The 21,600-nt window shown below is 39.3% G+C and overlaps 1 long non-coding RNA gene and 1 pseudogene across 1 annotated transcript in view; both read right to left on the bottom strand.

The window, feature by feature from the left end:
* Nucleotides 1-1,614: 1,614 nt before the first annotated feature.
* LOC146590587 (uncharacterized) lies at nucleotides 1,615-3,189 on the bottom strand (annotated as a pseudogene).
* An 11,758-nt stretch (nucleotides 3,190-14,947) lies between these two features.
* LOC146590586 (uncharacterized) overlaps nucleotides 14,948-21,600 on the bottom strand; it is an 89,743-nt gene continuing 83,090 nt past the window's right edge. Inside the window, exons 2-3 of the long non-coding RNA XR_014896969.1 lie at nucleotides 18,096-18,298; nucleotides 14,948-15,935 (exon numbers count right to left, since the gene is read on the bottom strand). This is a non-coding gene — a long non-coding RNA (uncharacterized LOC146590586). The remainder of the gene's footprint in view (nucleotides 15,936-18,095; nucleotides 18,299-21,600) is intronic.

Genomic DNA, 21,600 nt, shown 5'->3' with positions numbered 1-21,600 from the left:
AGTGCCACATGCACTCTCCTTCCAAGGAATACACTGCATTGCCATCRGAAAAGCAGGCCCACTCTCATTGCTCAGGAGATAACGTCTCAAAAAGAGGGGCCTCTTGGACAGGTGGTRACTCTATTCAGGAAGCAGTTGGGGGGCAGCCCCTCTGGCTCAGACAGTGACGTGCTGAAAACATACTTTACCCAACAAGATTGCATGTGGGGTACTCAAGTCCTTTCTCTCCTCCTTAAACCCAGCTTGTAAATTATGTTTCCATTTCCACTGAGTTACAGCTTGGGTCACCCCCACATAGGTCCTGACTGCATCATCAGTCACTCATGCCTGAATGGGAATGGGACAGTCACTGACTGGGTCACGTCACATAACTTGTTCAGTATCCTGCAAAGCTCACACTACAGCCAAGAGCTGCTTTTCCAAAGACATGTAATTTGCTGTGGCCCCTTGCAGGGAATGGGACCATAAACCTATAGGTTCCTGCCTTGCATGGGCACATTGCTGCCACAGCCCCCAAGACATGGTTATCTATCCCCAATAACTCCTGTCTCCAACTCAAAAGGTTGTGCCTCACACAGACTGAATAGTTGGGAAATCGGACCACTGCCTCCTTGCACAGGTCAAAAGCTTGCTGCTGCTCTTTAGTCCACTGCCACTGGCTATTTTTTTTGGTCAAACACTGCAGCAGCTGTATTAAATATGCTGAGTGAGGTATAAAGGTCCGCCAGAACCCCAAAAGGCCCCCCAAAACTTGTCATTGTTTTGCAGCAGTGGGAACAGGGTACTGTTGAATAATATTGTGCACTTTCTCAGGGATATCTTTCATCTATCCTCTCCAAACTATCCTTAAGAATTGCACATTAATGTCCAGCCCCTGTAGCTTCTTAGCGTTTCTGCAGGGTCTGTACTAGCATTGATWGCTGCTCATGTACTACTTCTTTAGAAGGTTTCGTTATCAAAATATCACCAATGTAATGATGGATGGTACACTCTGTAAGGGGGAAAGGAGATCAGATAAGATCAGCTGGTGGCAAATGGTGAGTCTATGTTTATAGCCTTGAGGAAAGACTTGAAACGCATATTGCTTCTCCCATGTAAATGTGAATTGATCTTGTGATTGAGGGGATATACCAATGGAGAAGAATGCATTTGCCAAATCAAAGATAGCCTTCCATTCCTGCAGATGTTCCCCTGCTCTTTTAGCAGAGTTACTGTGTTAGGTACTATGGCCGCTAATGATGGGGCAATTTTATTTAGCTCCCTATAATCCACAGTCAAACGSCATGAACTATCAGGCTTCCGAACAGGCCAAATATGAATATTAAAAGCCAACAGGGCAGGGCATATTATTTGAGTATGCAATAAAGTTTCTATCATTTCCTGAATCTCTTTCTCCCCATCAGGAATTCTGCATTGCTTCGCTTGAACCACAGAGAGGGKAACCAGTAAATCCACTGGGTCTTATTTTGGATACYCTCTAAGCAAAGTAATGGATTGCAACTGCATTAATGCAGGACATTTTCCAAAGGCGAATAATCCCTGTAGGTTCTGAATATCTCTGCTTAGTAACACATTGATTGTACTGTAGTGCAGTAACTTCTGCCCCAGTATCTGCTAAAGCAGGTTTCTCCTCYGGGGAGCTAGTGAATTCCCAATGGTACATAAGGGCACCTGATGGCAAGCTACAACTAATGCTCGCATTGTGGGGGACCTGCCTCCCCCTCTTTGTCTTTCGGCTGGCAATTTCCACGCTGTAGCTGGAGCAAGTGGGGATGAGTTCAATATTGCTCATTAGCAGGTAACTGCTGCCACCACTTAAATAAGGCAGCAGTAGAAAGACCATTTATCTCATCAAGTAATACCCCTGCCCGCAGCAAATCAGTTCACATCTGTTGCCTCRATACCTTTCCACTCCTTAGTAGTCCCTGCCTATTTTCTCACCTTGGAATTCCAAACCGCTCTCGCTCCTTAGTATCTGGTTATCCAACAAGTGCTAAACCCCTTATACACTTTACCAAAGCCATTACTGTCCCAGTTGCAGGCATTACTGTGCCAAGAAGCAATGACTTTAAGACACTTAAAGCCTCCTTTAATAATTGAGTTTTCATCTACTGCATTATTTCCACACCACCTGGTCCATATCCGTCTGCTAACCAGATCTCTACCCCAGCTGCTGCAACACGTTGATCCCTTCCCCCAAAGTACGCCACCCTCCAACAGTAGTGGCTACTTCACCTGTGGATGGGTAAGCATCTACCACAGCGGTGCACAACCATTGATATAATGTTGGAGCTTCAATAATGTTTCCTGCCTCATCCCACACAGAAATTAATTGGGTAAGGTAATACTGTACTTGAACACCAGTTGATAAGGGGCTCATTAAATTCARCTCCTCTCTTAAAAGAGTAAATGATCTGGCGCCTGCATMCCATGCTCTCACTAACCAGGCTAACAGAGACTCCTCAGGCTGCTGCTGGAGAGTAGTTAGAAATTCATGCAGTTCCTTTGGGGTATATGCCCTAAATTGTTTGACTGTGTTCCCATCTCCTTACCTCTCCCTCTTCAATTGCACAAGAAGTCGGACCTGAGGAGCAGCTGGTTCTCCTTGAATCCAATCAATCTCCAAGTCAGATGAAGTACTCCAGATTTTACCATGGTACACCTCTGGGTCCCAGGAGGGTCCACTTATTATTGTTCTCACCTGGGTAACTGTAGCTGGGGCTTTACCATAGTGCACATGGCATTTGTTAGCCACTTGCAAAGCTGATTGCTCTACCCTAGGGGTTATTTCCCAACTCTTTTCAGTTTGGGTTGTAATCGATCCCTGTGCTACTGCCTTCACATCGCACAAATCTCCAGTCTCCCTTTCCAGATTTTTTACTCATTGCTGCAAAGACAACACCTTGTTATTTAAGGCTCGAGTGCCTGTCAACAGATTCTAACCGTCTGGGTAGCTTCTGAGCTGCTTACTGCACGAAAAGGGCAGAGCCCGTAAAGTGATTCAGCTGCCTTCAGGGTAACATTTTCCCCTTGTGCCAACCCTGGCCAGTCCTCAAGGACTGCCAGGGGCAAGCAATGCAGCTACTGCCCCCCACCATCCGTCTGGGGCCATCCTGGCAGCCGCAGGCGAGCAGCCCCTGCTTGGCTCTCGCCCTCCCCCTTCACTCTCCTTGGCTGCAGCGCTGTCATCCTGCAGTTACGGCAACTGTAAGGGTGAGGCAGGGGCAACGCTTGGACTGCCGGCAGGGACAGATACATAAATATAAGGCACACTATGGTCGATACTGAGTGTTTATTCCCTCTGCGTCTGAATGGGGGCTCTCCAGCGATTTCTCCAATATTGGAGTGGGAGAGTCCATGGTAAAACCAAGAGTCAGTCCATGTGGGGGAACACAGGCAGGGGACACTATGTGAGTTGAGTGACAGATTCAGGATAGAGGACTCTCACTAGTGCATTACTGCACCACAGGAGGATTTTAGGATTGCTCAGGTTTTAATAGAGGGAGTGGAGGGAAGGTGTGCCAGCAGTATCTCTGGAGGATTCCCTGGAGAAAGGCCTTTCTCATGGGCATCTTATAATGCTCACTTCACGAGCAAAATGTGGAGAAAGTTTRCAGCCTTACATGGAAATTCATTTTTTTTCCTCACAACAGATAGACACAACTTCTCTGAAGCTAGGACATTTCTTCTTTTTATGCCAGTAAAAATGAGTGCAATGATTATCCTCATGAGTAAGTTGCCTTTTATATTCACAGGCAGTTTTTTTCAATTCATTTTAAATTTTGTTCTCAGAAAAAATACCCTTAATAGTCATTAAATACTAATCTGAGTGAAGTAAAACAAYTTGCAGACATCCCAACTCACATTTCATTCATTTTCTTTTTTCAAGCCAATAGAAAGAACCAGCATAGTTTGCTAAATCATTCTTCCTGCTTGATCAATAGCCTACGTATAAAACTTTCCAACAGTCAGAAAATCCTATGATTATAAATCTTCAGCAGTGTTAAKCTCCTAAATTAAACTCCACCTATGCACAGATGTCTCATCCCCTTGAGCACTGTTTATCACAATAAAGATTAAATATAAGCTCAGCTCACAACAGGCCCATAAATTGAACTGCCTATTAGATACTTTATGTCCCATTGGTTATGCCTGTTCACAATCTTGCCTGTAATTACTAAAATACATCACTTGAATTTTTCATTGAATTGTGTGTTTAAAATATTAAGCATTTGAACGCATATTACTGAGAATAAGTTTACTGCATCTTGAGAGAACCAGTATTAAATTGTTTCTATGTCAAACAAAACTAGAATGTATATTCTTCCTCCCTAACAACTGATACAAATACCTGTGGATCAGTTATACAAAAAACTGAGATTTCCCTCAGTCCATTCCTACCAGTCTTAAACATTTTTAGTGCAATCTTATGTCTCTGGTAGACTCAGACATTTTCTCTGAAAATAACATGAGGGTAATAGGCTCTTAAAAACCTTGAGCTGAAATGAAACCTTCTGGCTGGTRTATTTATACTGTCATTTTAGCTCGAGGTTTGTTCTCACCCTTGAAACTGAACGCTCTGAGTAATCTTCACTCAGACTTCAACCCGGCAGTCACCCAACCAGCTTGTCATGTGGCGAACAGCAAACACGACAGGCACTGGCTCTKTCCCCAGTCCTGCCCCCAGAGGCTGTGAGGCCACAAGCAGCTCAGGCCGTGATGGATATGACTCCCCAATCACATGTCTAACAAAAAAATATGTAAAATAAACTCACTGAGTCTTGTTGCATTCAATACGCCTTACTGGGTGACACATATCCCATGCTGCCCATTACAAATCTTATCGCTAACTCCTGCCGAATTAGCTGTTGCTATGTGAAATATATACCATAATGATAAATGTCAGCCCATCGCTGTCCATGAACACTACATTAATATGAACATTTTTTTGTGATGTTACTACTTTATAGAAGAAAACAGTACGCAGTTTACATTTGAGGGACTGATTCCTAAGAATCAGCACACCATTATAGAAACAAACTCATAGTGCCTGTAAACAACCACATGGACCAAGGTCGTCCAAAGAGACTGTGGAGAGTACATGTTACCTGCAGAGCTGGTTAGACCCCTCAAGAAACAGACCATCTCACACTTTTTTCTTTTATTTTATTTTTTTTAATACTGCAATTTGCCAATCCAGGTACCTATATACCTTTATGCTTAAAAGCCTTTATGATTCTCTCTGTGAGTCACTGAAATTCAATGACATCTGGAAATYTGATTGCAGTGTGGTCTAGTGGATGAAGCTCAGAGATAGGGGCTTACAACTCCTCGCAGCTCATCTGATTTTACTGCAGACATTTGCATATAATTAGGCAAGCTCTTTAAATGCCATGTCCTGGTTTCCCATGCTACACAAATGGGAGCAATAAATACCATGGAACTTTGCGAATTAGAGTGCGCTGTGGTCCTACTGCTGGTTGGACTAGTGAAAGTTTGTTGTACTACAGAAACATATTCTTCAGTTATGCTACAGATTTTTCCAATGAAAATTAATTTTTGATGTAAGATGAAACAAAATAAGCAATTATTTTCAAGTGCTTTCAGTAAACAGATATTTCTCAGGATGATCATTGCAGATAATACCAAAGTTAGTGTTGAGAGAACTCAGTTATTTGCATTAGTTAAAATCCAAAATGGTGAGGTTTTCCTGCATCTGTACTGCAGGCTATTTTGAAGTTCAGTAAGTTAATACATTCTGCAAAGCACAATTGCATATAATTCTCTATCCAGCAGCTTGCTTAATATTTTTATGCAAATATTGTAATTAGGAGGAGACCCAGTGAACATGATACACTTCTAATTRCTTCCATATTATCATATGATTTAAAATTGGGTCTTCTATTTAGAATTAAAACATTTTTCAAATTAAAGTACAGCCTGCTTAGCTGTTATAACAGCTTTAATATTGGGGACTTAGGAAAGAAACAGAAATTATAAAGGTTGGATAATTTTAACCCACTTGTAAACGTCATGTAAGGTTGTGGTTAAGAGACTTATTCTGCCCCTCCTCGGCATCACTTTTTGAACCTTGTTCCTTGGAAAGATCCGTGTCCTGAGCATACTGCTCATGATCATTTCACATTTAGCCTATATTTTTCCATCCACAACATCAGGCTATTGCCTCTCCTCATTCCTAGCTTATTAGATTTATGGGACTGGGACCATCTCTTTCCTTTCGCGTTCTCTAAACCCAATGAAGGCTGTTATACTGYGCATTCATAAGTCACATTTGCTACTTAACGCCATATTACTTCTAACTCTTCACACACTGCACATTTTCCTCTTGGTTAAGTGATGCCATCGATCAGAGCACAATAATCTAGATTATATTACAGTTAAGGAGAAGACTGGTACGTCCTAGTGTTACAGTTCCTTTTTTGAGCACTCTCCTGACTTTTGTGCACAGTAGGGGCCAAAAACGTTTCACTTCTGCATCAAGGAAGATTTCTTCTTAATAGCAAGGCTGGGGCACTAAGGAGCCCACGAGTACAGTGGGGCGGCTCGTAGGCAACGAGGGGCGAAAGCAGACTGTCCTAGCTCTTGCAGCTGGGATAGTTTCGGGGCACGGTGCTCCTGCAGGGAGGATGCKGTGAGGGACCCCTGGGCAGGGCCGCCAGGAGCTGCGCTGCCCTTCTGCACGGTGGCTGGCGTCGCTAGGTAGAACTGTTACAGCACGTCTGTGCTGCAGCTTTCTAAAAACTGGCTTGAGARTGCCAGCTCCTGGCTCACGTTTTTTATCCCCACAAGCCTGAGGAGGCGGGAATGTTAGGCCTTAAGTCTTGGATATCACTTCGGAATAATATATTTGAACAAGAAAATAAAAATGACTTTTCTATCAAAACAAGAAGCACTGATCATTTCTAGAATATCAAGATGCTACCACCTAAAATCTATTTGCCAACCTTTCCAAATAATTGCTGCCAACCACAGTTTCTAGTGGTTAATGTTGATATTACAAAAATGTTACAGAAATTGGTAACAGGCACACTAAGAGAAGGCCAGAGGCTTTTAGATTAAATGACTCTGCCATCTCAAAAGACAATTTGTCTGTTTATGCCTGTGTATGTCTCCTTAAATGGTGTTGTGCAGTCATCAGTTGCACTAATATCTGTGCATGAACACAGGATCAGCATCTCCAGTTCAGTCACTCTGACACCTTTCATAACCACCAAGAGGGAGAATGAGAGAGTAGCACAGCTTGAAAGATAATTACAGGATGAGGTTGGTTTAAAGCTGACACTGACATCTTTTAGCTAAATATTTTCTGTGGCTTCTGCTTGACGCTCCATCCTTGCTACTGCCCAGTCTGCAGCTTCGCCTCTTATCCCCCATCTCGGCACACACACATGTACTACAAATATAAACAGTCTGAAATCACCATTCATGGGAAATCTAAAGAAAAGACAAACAAAACCTCTGGGGCCAAATTCATGACAACTTAAGCCACATAGAGTTCTACTGAATTAATTGCATCTGTGCCTCTGCATGTAAAACAATGTAATTTTAAAGAAATCTAACAAGATAACACATTAATTATTCAAGACATTCTGCTTTCATTATGTTAATACTTTTATTTATATGTTTTTATAAATATATGCTCTCATCATTAATCATATTCCTGTCTTAATAGGAAATTTTTTGATGAATTGTGTACAATATGAGTAATAGTCACTATGTGGACAAGGAAATGTACTTCATAAGAACTAAYGAAAATATAGAGAAAATAGGGTTTAACCCTGAATAGGGTTAAACAGGAATATTTTGATGCTGCTTAATTTGTATACACTATCATAGTATATTTGTATGATATAATCATTCTGTAATTTACATTAAGGGTTTAAATTAGAGATTTGTATACAAAAGACTAAAATTATCATCAAAAACTGCATAGACATAGACAAAAATGACCTACAAGGATTTTTCACTGTAGATGTATGACATATATATACATCTACTTTCATTTAATGAAATTTTCAAACCCCCTTAACTCTAATCTAAAGGCACTTTATTTGAAGTTAAATTGTGATTGCCATAAAAGCTATGTTAAATTTATGAAAATGCTACCTAGCAATTATATTCAGTAGATGCTAAATACACACTACCCTACAATAGGATATATTTCATTCATTTACAGTTTATAAGGAGAGCTATATAATCTTTAGGCTGTAACACACATCACTAACAAAACCCAGAGGTTTGGCCATTGTTTACTCTTTGTTTGAAACAATACATTAAAATATTTTCTCTCAGACAGATATGAAAGAAAAGTATAATCTGAAATTTCTAGTTCTCCGCAGYGTTTTACATATTTTAAACATTTGGAGAACCTTTGGCTCAGTTGTGGTCACGGAGGCTACTTCTATATTAGCAAATTAAACAGTGCTAAACTCCAYTGTTAATAGCATTAGGATGGCACTGTTTTAGCCCAAACCAACCATGCCTTGACAAGCATGGCTCAGGAAATARAGAGAGTCATTCCCAGCAGGGAATCTGGGAATGCTCACCCATTCTAATGAGATCTTATGGTATGCATGTAGGGCTTTTCATGGTAGTTGTCCTCTAGGCCAGGGAATAGCATGATTATACATTAATATGAACGTAGTCCTATAGCTGATGACAAACCCAAGGGAAAAATGACCTCCTAAACAAAAMTTTCAACACAAGTTCCCATGTTACCAGCTCCCATTCTATTGTAAGCATCTTGAATTTTGATGTTTTCCTTAAAAACRTATCTTCTCAAAAAGATTTTCTTTGGAAAAGTATATTGGTAATTTTTACTTTCATTTTACTTCTATTTTGTGGAGAAATAGAACAGCTTCATATTGTGACAAGAATTCATTCTAGAATTACTTTCTGAAGAAAATCAGCATCACAGTGGTGCTGAATAATATCCTTAACTGATAGGCAATTCACCATACTATTAACTTAGGAAAGAGGTTTCATGTCATGGAGATCAGTGGTTCTTGAGCTCCACTTTTCACCAAGTTGCTCCAGTCCAAAGCCACCGAAACCTTCAKAAAAGCTTTTGCTAGGCCAGAGCCGCAGAGACAGAAACTGAAGAGGAAATCGAAGAGCTGTTTAGCCTTTGAAAGAGCTCCCACTGACTTTAGAAGTCAGGCCCCACTTCATGATTTTTGGGTTCTTAAAAAACAAAAACCAAACATTTGAATTCAATTCTTGACCTTAAACAGGCTGTGATTTTTCCGTAGAAATTGTGTGCTGAGTTTTGATGTCCTGAGTGACAAACATCCGTATACATTGACTGTCAGTGGGTGTCCATGAGAGTAACAGGAAAAACTGTGCCTGGAATTCTCTCGGGAAGTATTGTCTACTAAAAACTCAGGAGTGAAAAGTGGGCTTGCAGTGACAGTATGGTGCATCTCACATAAATATAAGAATAAACTTTAAACTGATGCATTTTGAATGTTGATGTTCTATGATATGAGGTGTGTGTGGAAATAAGATTAGTTTTAATCAYATTATTTACTGTCTTTTCCCAGAATTATGCTGGCAATAAAGATGAATGTCGCAAAGAATCAATTTTAGCCCCATGTTTTATACTGACCCTTCCTGACATCCAAGCTTCTGCARCATTGGAAGCTGACATTATTAGTTGTTCAGCTCTATCAAACTGGAAATTTCATCTTATTAAAATGCAGTTGCTATGGAAACACCTTAGTTCTGTGATTTTTGCTTGCAGGCGGTATAGARGAAATCTTAGTACCAATATATAAGTCAATGCATGTCATTTTAAAATACTTTCTTGGTGCTCTGATGCTTTTAAAATGAAAAAAAATGCCAATTGGATATGTAAACTGTAGTGCTTTATCTTAATGTACTGGAAGACTGAAAGACACTCTTCAACAATAATCTTGTGTCTATGCCATAGAGAAATAATTCCTAGACAGAGACTACTTCTAAAATTACAATATTTTATGTCTTAAAGTTAAAGATACATTTCTAAAGGCCTGGCTTCTGTCTCTGTTTTTATTCTCCTTTATTTATTTTGTTTGAATATTTTATTTTAACAGCATTGTCCTCGGTATTTGAAGGCCCCTCTTCCTCTTGAAAAGCTGAAAAGCTTACCTTTCAAATGTGTATCTTTACATAATCCTTTATCACCGGAGAAGGGACTGTTTCCCCCTTCATAGCTAGTGAAACACAAGAGCTGATAACTCATGTGCCTAGGGTTACATAAGAAATCTAGAGGAGAGGCAGAAATCAAACTGTGCATCCAACGCTGCAGACTTCACCATGTTAATATGATTTGTTTTACATTTTTTCCAATCTAGTTTCGTCTCCTATCTTTTGTCCTTTAGGCCAGGAGCGTTTGTTCAGTATATGATATCCTTTACTTTGGTAGTGCACACAAAATGGAAGAAGGTAGTCCAACACCTTAGCTTCTACCTGAGAGCCCAGGTATAGGTAAGGTAAAGGTAGCTTCATCTGTAATGCTTGAGATGCTGAGACAGAAAGATACTTTCTAAAGTATTCCCCCTTTCCCTTTCTCTTATTTGTGTATAGAAATTGAGACAGGGCTAACAGGGAGTGCCCTCTCCTCTCCTCCAGCAGCAGAATGCAAACTGGGATGCAGCTGTGCTCTGGACTGGGGTGGGTGTTGTGCCAGGAACCCAAGTACAGGCTGAGGAGCAGGGATCAGGACAGAGATCTCTTATCCCTCCATCTCTTGCCTTCTGCTCCTACCAGGGCTCCCACCCTTCTGCTGCATGCAGTCATGCACTCGTTGCTCAGTAAATCTGCACCTGCAGTAACAAAGTACAGTGAGTGAGCATGAACATTAGGAAACTCTGAATGTAGAGCTCACATTAGAGTTTTAGCAAGCTGCTCTCCATTTAGACATGCATATGGGGACATCATTTTTTAAGATATAATTGTCAACAGCTAAAAGCAACAAACAAACTAGAAACAGCTATGATAAAGAAGGAAAGCAGCGGAGAGAKCACCAAGCACCTGAAGGCCTCATCCAGTAAACCTGGCTGATGTGGCCACTTAACAATAGGAAAGAATTCAGAAGAGACAACACAATTCAGGCGGGAGAAAGTGATTGGAAAGGATTGAGTCAGTGATATAGCTATGAAATTGAAATCTTAAGTCTCTTAAGTGACCAAGAAGAAAGGAGACTATAAAGAGTTCCAATTCCCTGGTCTTTTTATTCTACCATTTAGCCAGCCAGCCAGCACTTTAGAGAGCCTGACAAGGACTCCATGTCATATTATGCATTAAAGGAAAATGTACTTCACAGGACATACAGGCTCACTCATTTTTTAGAGTATCTTATAGGTAGACATAGTACCAATAATATATTATTCTCATAAAACATTTTTGGCATGAATGGGAAGTAACTCTTACTACATTCAGTATCTTACAGTTTTACTAGCTGATGGCTATATAGAACTTTAGGATTTTGATTTATTGGTCTTTGAAGAATATAAAAGATGATTGATATGAATGTTTCATTATTCAACATTTAGRTCAAAATCAGTTTTACTTGAGGCACTTATCCTTTAGGAAAGCTAAGATAGTCCAACTAATGATCTGACCATGAAGATCAGACAAAGAAACCATGATCCTTTCTTTCCATGCTAGAAATTTGCAGTCCAAGCGCCTTAAAGCATTTTTTTCTAGCGTTACATAAAACAAAATACAATGTAGCAAAACAAACAAATTGAAGATAAAAGGGAAAATTACTTATAAAAGGAACACGCAATAGGGGTTTAGATGAGTCACTTAGTCTGCAGCATTGCCTAGCAGAAAGAAAAAAGCAAAGGAAGACTCAACTCCAGAAGAAGTGGCCACAGCTGGCCTATGCTGAGCTGACTAGCATTCAGGTGCCCCTTGACATATACAGCTTTCATAACATTTTCTTCCCATTTACATATTATGTGGATAGGCAGACCCACATTTATTTAGAAATGAGCACTTTTTGTTTGAGATTAGAAGTCATTAACTGTAAGGAATGTAAATAGCTTAATATACTTTGGACACCGAAAAGTGCTTGACAGTGCTTTATTTTCTATTATAAAGCCAGGAGAGTTTTTCCACTATTGTGGAAAATGTAATTTTTCCACTATTTCCACTATTTCCACTATTGTGGAAAATGTGGTATGTAATTCCCCTTTTGCTAAACCGCAGAGATTTGGTGGACTGAAAGGCCCAGTTCAGGTTAACAAATGAGATCATTCCCATGATCAAATTCATGAATAAGTCTTAATTTTTATTAGTGAACATATTTCTCACAGGAAAGTCTAAGCTTTCTATAGAAAGCAATCTATTTTGACAGTTTAGCTAGTTTTACTGTTGACATATAGAGGCAAGCTGCTTAAAGATTCTTCTTTTTTTTTACTTAATTTACAGTGAACTTCAGCCCCAGGCCAAGCTTTATTTTCATACGTTGTCCAGCTCATCACCACCATTTACAAACGTTCAGCAGCCCAGATTAGGGTGTCAGTGATAACTGTGCATTGCTCACAACAGTTCTGCTGAAGATACTCAAGGCAAACTGAAATCCACCTAATCTGCTTGTCTGCTAAGGATCTGTGCAAGGAGCCAGAAGGAGCAAAAAGTAGYAGGAATAAGTTTTCAGTAACTATGTTAGTAATTCTAAGGCAGTACTGAGAAGATGTTGATATGTTAATAAAGACCACTTTCWAGTTATTTTCAGAATAGTACAGTAAATCATACTACTACAGTAATCTTCTATTTGGCATTTTAATATATTCTAATGGGGACAAGTTACTTCTAGATCATTTTTGAAGAAGATATGGGAGTCTAACATCATTAAACTAAGGCTATAATATCTCCACCATGTCATTCTTGAATCTCTTTTCCTTGGAGGTATATATCGCCTTCAATGTGCTTGCACTATCCCCATTAGCACAACATTACTTACTATTAACAGGAGTTTTGTAGATGCAATGAAGCAAATACAGACCCATTAAAATGCATGAGTTACATATTAATAATACACACTGGGGCTTACTAGTTTCCTTCTGTCTTCAGCTAAATAACTCCTTGTTGAATCAAATATAACAGATGCAGGAAAATATTCTTAGTTTCAGACAGAAGGAATCCATTTTACGAAAATGCTTCTTTTTTCTTTTTTGTTTAACAGTAGCTCATTGATTCTTGCTGCTTCTAWGCTAAGTCTAGTAAATTTAATTATGTTTTTCTTTGCCAGATAAATAGCCTCCCAGATATTTCTTATTTCCATCTATATAAATTAAAAAAAAATAGGCCTCTTTTGCACAAGATTTGTGTGTTTCATCCATTTCTTTTTTTATAGTATCCATTCTTCTCCAGAATATCTTTAAGCTGTCTTTTACAGAAGGAAGGTGAGTTAGGCTRTTGCATCTTATTTAACTGCTCTAATCTCTAGGCTCTGACTTAAAACAGGAGTTCCTATTCTCCATTTCTGTGGCCTGAAACCACCTCMGTAAGGCTTTGGGAGAAAGATCAGAGCTGTGAGCCCTGAATTCAAGGAGCTGTTCTTCTAGCCTAGGCATGATATACCCATTCACGTGCAATATTTAAGAAACATTTCTTCCCCTGGCATTTTCTATGAGATACGTATTGTCTCTTGCTCAAGGGTTTGGTTTCCACGRATGCTACGTTACTCTTCTCATGTATTGCATATGGAGCATAGGTGCTGTTCRGTTATGAATTTCAAGTTGGGGGCTCTCATGGTTGGATAATGTCACTGTAGCTTAATAACACTTAGCTTTTCTTTGGGGACCTTAAGAATTACACATTACAATACTTCTTACCACTGTTTTGATTCAGCACCAAATTCCCACATACTCTTTCTTTTACTAAAGCCTAACCCTTCTGTYAGGCTATCCACTCAGCCAAGAGATTTCCATTTCTGTTTAATACTTAGATGTTCATTCACTAAAGTTCTCTTCTAAGTTTGTTCCTTGACTTGGATTAGAGTTGCCCTCTCTGGCCCACTAATTCTGATTATTGTATTGTACAAATTGAGTTGCCCTAACAGCAAATCTTCCTACCTAAGCATACATCATCGCTGTGTGCCAAGGAGACTTTGGTAGGAAATGSGAGACCTTGATTACTTATCCTCTTCCCTCTAGAGACTGTATCTACAGGTAAGATTGGTGGAGATACTGGCCTGACAACTCCATCAAGACTCAAGTCTAAACTAAAGCTGCAAGCTCTTCAGTGGTTTTGTGGCCTCCAGTGCTTATATATGTGCCCAGCAGCCAAACTACTGTAGTATTAGGGAGTAGGTTATTACAGTACGATATAACTGTAGGATGTAGCTGTCTGCCTTTTGCGTATTTACCCTCTCTGTAATTATAGTACCATCCTTTTCTCACTGGTTCTTTCCATTAGCAATTTGAAAGTAGGGAAAATAAGATTTTGTTCCTTTTCCTTAACTAATCTCCATACAGCTCTTCTGATTTCTAATTTCTCATTGTCACGAATCAGACCCCGGGTTCTACACGTACTTCTGGTATGGTTCCCTCTGGCTCTTTACAGGTTGTCTGTGCATTGACCTTGCATTTGTGCTAATGCCTTCTATCTCAGCATGTATTTTATCCATTGTATCCTTTTTCTCATAAATGATATTTTCAGTGCATAACCTCTTCTCTAATCCCTTGCACAAAATATATCCAGTCACTACAGATGCTTGGTTACCTCAGACAGGCCATAACTTCTTAGCTTATCATTGGCTAATTATCCCTAACCCCTTCAATATATATATATTTTTTTAATTCTGATTTTTCATAAAACATTTTTTTGTACTGTAAATTTCCTCCTGCCTCCCTTCCTATTAAGCTACCATCTGTTACACRTTATTCTCAAATGCTATTTGCAGTCCAACAAACTTCCACTAAAAATATGGGCAATTTCCCTTCAGCTTCTTTGTTACCRTAGGTTTGGCTCTATGTAAAGCATGTGTGCAGCTGTTCAATGCTTGCTCAGAGGATTATTTGCTACCTCAAGGCTTTATCTGCCAGCTCTTTTATCTCCCTCTCTCACTCAGTTTCTTGGTTGTTTCATTCTTCTTTTTCCTTCTAGGATGAAAGAATGAGGAATAAGTATGCCCACAGCTCCTCTGCAAGGATCTACAACCTTTTCTACTCTCTGCTATTACCATTAAGTCAAATAAGGCATTCTTCCAGGGTCATTTGCCTTCTCAGATACTTTGGTGAAATAAGACAAACTGCCATGTGAAATACATTTTTTTTATTTTAACATTTGCTTCAAGGGAACACTATTTACTTGCCAAAGTGACTTTTCATTTGATCCTAAACTGTGGTAAAAACCTGTTTTCCTGTAATATTTGGGGCATCTGTCCTAAAGTTTTTTTTCATTTTGCCGCTTAACTGAATGCTAATACCAAAAATCTATTTAGCTGTGGCTTTCCCCCTAACRATAGAGATAGATATGACAATCTGTCCATCATCGTTTATCAGTGTCTCTGCAGCCAACCAGACCACAGGGAGGACCAGCATTGCCATCCTCCCCAACTATTATTATTCSTCTTAGTATTCAACAGAAAATCACTTTCAGTCTAGGAAGTTCATGTCTGCGTTTGTTAAAACTGTACCTCCGGAACATATTCAGAAGTTCATTCCTTAGATTGATACACACCAAGCTATCTTCTGTGAGCTATTTGAGTCTCTCTAGAGCAGATGGTATGTAATTCCTTCTCCGGTCTTACCAACCAGAAGAATTTTCTTTTCCTCCTTTAACCTCTTTGTGACTTCTTCTTGTCTTGATTGTTGTATTTCAGTGTCCTGGGCCTCAATGTTTTTCAGTCCAGTCTGTCACCTCACCTGTATACTTTTTGGTTGTACATTTTCTCTCTCTCTAAACTCCTTCCTCCTGCCCTAAGAAACAAGAATATATTATTTTACATGTATAATAAAGTTCTACATAAACCTGCCCCCACTCCGGTCTGTTGTATCATGATTGTGTTAGAAAAACATTTCTGGTCTGCCTGAAGATAAATGTGTTATGAAAAATGTATGCAAAACAAATGATACAAATGACAAAGGTCACATGACTAAAAGGAAGAAAAAAATTACACAATTTTGGCTTCATTCCAGTTACTTCTGACTTTACAAAGGTAAATGCTGACAACATTCTAAAAATTTCAGCTACCTTTAAAAATGTATTATACAATCTACTATCTTARAATAATGGCATAGAATTAGGAACAAGTTAAAGCATTACATGAAAAGGAAAATTCATCCAACACTGGGAAATTATTGTATTTTTTCCTATTTCAGTATATTTGGAATGTATCTGACACTGAAATGAAGGAAGTTTCAAAAACCCACAAGATGAGATACTGAATAACAATACATCAATATTATTTTATAAAGCATGGCTAACTTAATAAATAGAATTAGAATTATGRTCTCAGCAGCGGGATTTTGAGATCCCAAGCACTACTAGCTGACATTCTGGCTGCCCCCTTGCATTATAGTTTGAATGAATTAAAGATATCAGATATCCAAACAATCCATTTTCTCCGTTTGAAGATTTTTTCAATAGATTTTRTAGAAATGATCCCATGCCACCCTAAAATTCTTGATGACAAAGACTCTAAAATAGGCTGTAAAATGTCAGTTTCTATTCCCAGGGAAGTCAATGGCAGAATTCTAGTGTTTTCATGACATGCCCAAACCAAGGAGGATAATAAGGATAGCAAGTTTCAGTGATCTATTTAAATCCAGCACTTCCATATTGGAAACTTTGAGTTCTAGGTTAAACCACAGAACCTAGACCTAGAGCAGAATTAAAATTGAATTCATTGATACTATATTATGCCATTTTGTCCTAGACAAACTAGATAGCTAACGTAACTACCATGTCATTCACTGAGAGACTAGATCAAGTCCTTCAACATGCTGTGATTTTCTGCAGACCAATGCACAGCCTAATATAATTTTTATGCATCTCAAGCACAACAGAAAATACTGAAGCAGAAAACTGCAGCTCCTACACCTGAGGGAGCTGACCAATGAACACTGCTGTCACCAGATGTTTAAATCTTCACTCCTCAAAAAAGAAGTCTTTCTGTAATGAATAAAACTTCAAGGAGAAGTTTTAAGAAGYCATACATGTGTAAGCTTGGTGATTGCTTTGTACTTTAATTTTGTATAAACCTATTTATATGATTTTTTTCTTATTCCTATTTAACTTATTTGTATAAAAAGACACATTCTGAGTAAAGTTATTCACTATAGATAAGAAATAAGTCATGAACTGACCACACTTTGAGCAGTGGGTTTGGACTAGAAACCTCCAGAGATCCCTTCCGATCTCAGCTATTCTGTGATTTTGTGTTTTTGTGATTCTGTTCTCTAGCTGAAAAAACATACAAAGTTTTGCGAAAACATCTTGTTATCAATGAGGATGAAAAATRTCTACAAATAGTCTATAAATCAACAAAATCAAAGGAAAAATCAGTTTTTCTCTATTAAAGCATTGCATTCTGACTGGATTTAAGCCACTTGATGTAATTTTGCTGTAGTCAGCTTAAATTTCTCCATGAAAAGTAATTCCAGAGAAGGAACAGAAATTTTTCATTTAAGAACATTTTTTTTTTTTTGAGTTGCATAAATAGATTTCACTTAAAAAGAACTTACCCTCTAGGGAAAGACATTTCCAAGAGAGAGGGGATCCAGTTTGCTGTTTCTGTGAACTTCTAGTTCTGGGCTATCACAACTGAACTCCAAACTGTGCCAGTACATTAGAAATTAATCAAACTGTCTGCCTTTATGAAAAATGACAGTGAGCTGCACTGCTGGGGCWTTCCTAGAAAAGAAACTCATGCCATTTTCAAGATTCATATGAATTAGTGCAGTGTCTCACTAAGAAAAACTGGTTCTCAGCCTAAATAAAGATTTAACAGCACTGTCTAAAGTTACATGTTCCTTCCTTCTCTCCTGGCATCAGTCACTTGCTTCAGACTGTATAGTGATGGGCAACATATTTCTACTCCAACAGTATCTTGTTAGTACCAATAGTATCCACAGTACCTTTATCCTTCTTCCCAACATCGCTGGACACCAAAATTATCAGCGGAAGTCTGATGATCTCTGCACCTTCTGACTCCAGGCAGTAAGGAAAGACTGCAGGCGGGCTACACGCCCTTCTCCCTTTCTCATAGCCAATGGTGCTTTTCCTCCCCTCTCTTCATCAAAGTGCTGCAGATCCTGAAAGTGTGGTGGTCAGAAAGGCTCTACACATGCAAAAGAGAAAAAAATATGRCATTTACCTGGCTATGCTGTTGGTACACTGCTAAAGCACTTCACAGTACAGCCTCCACTGTGGAGTGGACTGGGATCTCCCAAGATGTGTCCTGAGATCAGACTGGTGGGGGAGAAGGATTAGAGTTGGAAAGGAGAGACAGAGATCCTCAYGTGAAGCCCTACAAAATTCCTCTAACCCCACATAGACCCCTAACCCAGTCAGATAGACTCCTCAGACGCTTAGTAGTACCATCCTGTTTGCACTTTGTGAGTGTCACAGTGACATCACATACCACTGACTCAGGTAGGTTGCTCTTACAAGGAACCAGACATGGAAACACGAGGGTTACAGGCTGAGTTAACATAATCAGATCCAGCAGCTCCTAGCTGAAAGACAGCAATAAATTCTTACTCCACTTATTATGAATTGTGGCATATGGAGGTGGCTGGTCATTGTTCTGAAGGGTTTAACTACTTTGTTTTCTTTCATAAACAAACAGCTCTTTATAAGCATCAGAACAAACACATGTTTGGGCTCAGCATCTAAGTCAGAAGCTCTGTAGGATTCCTCATCTTGGAATTGCTCCAGCTAATGGGCAGAAAGAGCATCTTCCACCTTCTCCTTGCCTGGGAGACAAATAACCAGATGGTAGCATTGATTAAATCTTCTTGCTTACTTTCTTTAACTCATTGGGGATGTCTTGTTCTTAAAAGAGTCTCTGCACCCTTCTGAATTGTAGGTCTATGAGTGCTCTGTAAGGCCTGCAGATGAAGAGCAAGGCTTATGGACTACACTTTTGCCTTCTGTGAGAATGCTCTTAACACAAATGTGCTACCAGGGTCTTGGACCAGGACCTGCCAAGGCTCTGAGATGTTCTACAAGGCTACCTATAAGCTCTTTTTGACATTACAACAGATGATGTCAGATGGTTTTTTAGGAACTTCAAGGCTCCAGCTACCTTAGCCCATGCAAATGGAATAGCTGGTAATGCAAGAATCGCCTATTCTTTAGGTCATATCTCCATGTGAGCAGAGCTGAGGTTGCTTGCTGACATCAGCCTATTTGCCTGACAATTTGTATGTGGCCAATGCAAATAAGCTTTCTGCTTTGGCCCTCAAGATGTGGTCAGGTTCACTATAAATACAAGTATTCTCATCAGTCAGACATAATTAGGAGATCATAAGGTCAAAAGAGGAGCATTAGGCGCTTTAACATGTCTGGGAGTATTTCAACATAGGAATAAAGCACTGCCTGCTCACTGCATGGTGAAAATGTGTCTTTGGCCCTCTGGGGAATTGACTTTTGAAGCTGTATTTTCCCCTTGGCACCACTRTGATCTGGAGCTGCTGAGGCAAGTCTCCCTGTTGCTCCATGGAAAGACTGTATCCTCAATTACTGATACAGTGCAGACATGATAATAGGTAGTCTTTTTAACATATAGCAAAAGAAAGGTTAATTTACTGATGCTGTAGGTCCAGATTGGAATATACATGTAGACTGAGAAAAAAAAGTAACACGCAAGACAGAAGCATAAAGCACAGTCTAACTTGCAGTGACAAGCCCTGTCCTGCTTGTGCGTAGAAATCTAGCTAGCTGGGGAACCGATAGACCTGGTTTTGAGGGGCAGCCCTGCTCCCCTGCAGTTCTGTTTTCTTCCTAGCTAAATTCTCTCCTCTCTTCATCCCATCTGCACTCCTCTGAGGTCCCTGGACCTTAGACTTAGAGCTGGAGCTGATTCTTCTGGTGGTCTGAGTCCTCCCTGGATATGACCATTTTCTACTTCTCAGCGACCTTAACAAGAAGCTACTGTATTTTGGTTTCTTATGACTTTTTTCTCATGAGGCTGGTGAACATTTATAAAATCTTTGGAGGTCTAAACTTTTCCACACATTATAAATTACAAGAAGTATTCGGTATGCTTATATTTCACTAGTCCTCAGACCTCTGCCAGATTCCTAGCTTTTATTGGARACCGCACAGGCACTATAAAGACTTTTTCAAAACAGATGCCAGACTTGTCTAGGCCTGTCTCCGAGGGCAGGCTGCCTTTCTCTGTCCATCTTTTGTTGTTTCTGAGGATTTCTAGCATCAAGCAAAGGCTTCGAGTTGCAAAGTGGGAGCCTAAACTTCACTAGGCTGTGCAGCTGTAAGCAAAAGAAACCCACTGCCTGTACTCTTCCCAGATGGTGCACAATTATTATTATATATGGTATTATTATATCCCATTTCTCTTTCAGTAACAGAAATGCATCAATAAACACATGTATTAAATAGGATTGTTCAGAGGAAGAAAACTTAAAAAACATTGCTCATTTCTATGAGATACTGAGGGCGATCCATGAGAAAAGACTGAGAAAAATGTGATCATGGTGTTTTACAGTATACAGTATCATAAACTTCAAAAATCAAAAAAACAAAGAGCAGCTGTTAAAAGCTGTAAACAAACTTGTCCAGAAACAGAAATTTGGAAAAGGATTGTAGACTATCTGGTTTTGCACATAGCTCGTGACTGAGCTGCTTTAGCGCAAATTTATGTTATCTTTGTCAACTCAATATGCTTGCAATCTGAACTCATTTACCAAACATTTGTTTCAGCTATAAATGTGAATTTTTAAAAGAACAATGTAAGTGTATGTAACACCAGTGACTTCAAAGGACTCATGCCTTCCTGTAATAGAAATTAGATTGTCCTCATAGGTCTTATTCTTATTTCTGTGAGATCTTTTTACCCCACTCTGACAACATACAGCAGCATTAAGTGGAAAAAAAATTACATGTATTTTCAGGCCCACATTTTTTTTGTATACAATGGTATATGAATAAAATCCAYTCTACCTTTTAATCTTGATCTGTGTCTTCTGCTGAACTCGTTTCTGTGGGTTACATGAGAATGTTTGAGGTGTTGTGGGGGCAGGTGGAGTGACACAAAGGAGATATTTTGCAAGATTTCCTTGCCTTAGTAGAAGAAGCTTGAGTATCAGGGCTCAGTGATTCATCTGCTGATTTCAGCACATAAAGGCCTCAGAGAATTTCGTTATGAATTTGTACAATAAATGGATTTTGGTTTGTAGATAAAAGTGGAAAGGACAGATAAGTTATTCTTTCCRGGCCAACAGATGCAGAGTAAGTCATACAAAATCAAAGCTCCTTACGAAATAATGTATATGACCCACCTGGTTCATATTAGATATTACACCTAAACGTATYGATATTACTTGCGTGGCAGCAAGAGTATGTGCTAAAAGTACAGAGCTTGTAAGGATGTGCTCGCACCTACCTCACACAGATCAT

The sequence above is a fragment of the Rhea americana genome, unplaced genomic scaffold (assembly GCF_003343005.1).
Source record: "Rhea americana isolate MKP2758 unplaced genomic scaffold, rheAme1 scaffold_40, whole genome shotgun sequence".
Classification (NCBI taxonomy): Eukaryota; Metazoa; Chordata; class Aves; order Rheiformes; family Rheidae; genus Rhea; species Rhea americana.
Note: the sequence above shows the minus strand (reverse complement) of the source record. Positions and strands in the feature narration are given on the sequence as shown.